The 3,087-nt window shown below is 33.4% G+C and overlaps 1 long non-coding RNA gene across 1 annotated transcript in view; it reads right to left on the reverse strand.

Annotated features, from left to right (window-relative positions):
• The window catches only part of LOC128249271 (uncharacterized), a 27,842-nt gene that overhangs the window by 13,119 nt on the left and 11,636 nt on the right, over positions 1-3,087 (reverse strand). Inside the window, exon 2 of the long non-coding RNA XR_008265362.1 lies at positions 2,614-2,700. This is a non-coding gene — a long non-coding RNA (uncharacterized LOC128249271). The remainder of the gene's footprint in view (positions 1-2,613; positions 2,701-3,087) is intronic.

Consider the following 3,087-nt stretch of genomic DNA (forward strand, 5'->3'; position numbering starts at 1 on the left):
ATATATATATATATAGGAATCGCATACAGTAGTTTTTCATCATTCTTCCTCTGCTAATTTATGGCATTGTGACTAGTTAAAATAAATCAATATCTATATCGTACTAATAAAATAACAAATGCTCTGCCAAAACAACAACAACAAGAGGAACGGCAATACAAACGAAAAAGAGACAAACATCAATACGAACAACAAGAAGAAAATAGTGACGACAGCAAGAACAACAATGACAGCAAACATTAACATTTTCAAAGCAACACACTCGCATTAACCGGTAAACGCAAATCACCAAAGCTGGCCGTCACAATGGACCAACCCAAATATAAATATATCACCAGCATTAAAAACAATCGTAAACTTTATGGCCTGATAGAAACGTCCATAGAATATTTCTCTCTCTCGCTCTCTCCCTCTCATCCCTCTCTCTCAGTCTCACCAACTCAGTGAGTTTCCCGCTATATATATATGTATATATATGTTTAGTTCTCCCTCCATTTCTATCTCAATGTCTATTGTTTCTCCGTCTCTATCTCATTTTGTATTGGTTGCTTTATTTCCTTCTTTCATTCTTTTCTTTCTCTTTTCAGATGTCTTTGCTAAATAAATGCAAACCCACCCACATGATATTCATTCGCCTATCGATTTATTTATTTGTTTGTTTATGTATTCATTCATTTATTTTAGTAGAGAATCACGAAGATTATGTTATTAAACGTGTGCGTGTTTGTGTGAGTGTAGGATAATTTATATGCGCTTTCTGTGCTTGTGAGCGCTTTTGTGTGTGTGTGTGTGTGTGTGTGTGTTTGTTTATGTGTGTTTTAAAAGGGGATAACAATAAATAGAGACGTCATCATTGTAAGGTAGGCTTTGGATCGATGGTAACCAGCTATATAATATCGTTAATGAAAGGGTGATGCGCTAGAGTAGAAGCGGTGGAATACCGGATTAACGTAATGTCATAACCATTAAATATTGTCCCTCCTTAGTTTTCGAGTTCAAATCACAACGGGCTTGATACGGCAATGCATCTCACAGAGATCGATAAAATAATTATCACGCTTGTACATGAGGCTACTCAAATTCAGCTTCGATTCCCCACCCACCTACCAAAAGAAAAAAAAAAACGAGGAAAGACATCGTATCGTTATACCAGCTTCCGAAATTAGAGGAACATGGTCAATAACATGAAGTGGGTTGGTAGATAAGGAAGAGCGCTTAACTTTATACATCATAACATTATCTCTAATATTCAGCCACATCGGTCTCATATGAGCATTGCATCTCACTTAGTATGTGAAATATATAAGTCTTGTACTTATTCGAAAGATATCAGAATCTGTCCATTTAGAAAGATATATTGTCAATTATCGAATACTTTAGAATAAAAGGTGAGGGGCTCTCAGAGAGGTTTCGATCCCCAGTTGAAGTAAATTTATTTCGCATTGACACTAATAGCTTGGAAGAATGCATGAGGTCTATGAATTCTCAACCATTTGTCATCATTTTGTTTGTTTGTTTGTTTGTTTGTTTCTGTCTTTCTTTCTTTCTTTCTATCATTCTTTCATTTTTCTTTCTTTCTATATTTCATTCATTTTTCTTTTTTCCTTTCTCTCTTCCTCTCTTTCTTTCTTTCTTTCTTTCTTTCCTTCTTTCTTTCTTTCTTTCTTTCTTTCCTTTTTCTTTGTTTCTGTCATTCATTTTCCTTCCTCTCTTTCTTTCTTCTTATTCTTTCGTTTTTACGTTCGTCCTCTTTCTTTCTTTCCTTCTTTGTTTCGTTGTTTTTTCCTTCCTCCTTTCTTTCTTTTTGACTTTCTTTCATTCATTCTTTTTTCTTCCTTTCTTTCTTTTCTTTCTTTCTTTCATTTTTATTTCTATCTTTCTTTCATTCATTCCTCTTTGTTTATTTGTTTGTTTGGTTCTTTCTTTCATACATTTTCCTTCCTCTCTTCCTTTTTTCTCATTCTTTCGTTTTTTCTTCCATCTTCTTTCCTTCTTTGTTTCATTGTTGTTCCTCCCTCCCTCCCTTTCTTTTCTTACTTTCATTCGTTCTTTTTTCTTCCTTCCTTCCTTCCTTCCTTTCTTTCCTTCTCTCTTCCTTAGCAAATACATACACACACATACACACGTATATATACTTGTCTGTGTGTGACTGTGTGCGTGCCTATCCCCCGATGTGCCTCACCTAGAATTTGATACTTTTGTCATCTTGAGATCAGTGTCGTAAAGCAAGTAGCGACCTACTGCTTGAACGAAACAACTTTACTACGACACCGCAATTAGCAGCCGGGAATATCCCAATGCGGCTCATCAAACGGAATCAACATTATACTGTTATATATATATATATGTATATATATATATATATATATATATATATATATATATATACGAATTATTACTGATTTAATGAGTGATACGTCTGATAGGAATGCATGTAAATGATGTATGCAGATTTTAATCATTATCATAGAATTTAACTGGTGACTAATGATACTTTAATTAACAAAATAATAGTTTATTATACTATGCTAGAGATGCTTATAATGGTCTTATATTCTATGCTGTGCCACACTTTTACAACATACATACCGTTTCAAAGACATAAATACCTACCATGGGACATATATCAGCAATGGTGTGCATAAGGAACCAATATCATGCAATTTGGTCAGTTTTAACTTTTAAATACGCAAATATGATCTAGAAAAAAAAGAAAGTGAATACTATAAGCATATATATATATAGCCAAATCGAAATTTAGAATTAAATAACAAAACAGCAATAGTCAAAAGGACGTACACATAGAGTTTATTAATTAGTTTGACGCTCAGTATTACATGGGAAATAGAAGGGCTGTGTGACGTTTCAAGCATGATCAAAAGTGGGGTGCGAACGTACCGTTACTTAATAAATGAAACATTTCATAGTAAATAAACAATGACAGATAAAGAACGTATATGTATAAAACAGGACGGGAGACAGACGCTGAGGATCCCTAATTCTTCATCATCAATTGTCAACCAAATGGTAATACTCTGTTTCACACCTTATATATATATATATATATATATATATATATATATATAT

The sequence above is a fragment of the Octopus bimaculoides genome, chromosome 13 (genome assembly GCF_001194135.2).
Source record: "Octopus bimaculoides isolate UCB-OBI-ISO-001 chromosome 13, ASM119413v2, whole genome shotgun sequence".
Classification (NCBI taxonomy): Eukaryota; Metazoa; Mollusca; class Cephalopoda; order Octopoda; family Octopodidae; genus Octopus; species Octopus bimaculoides.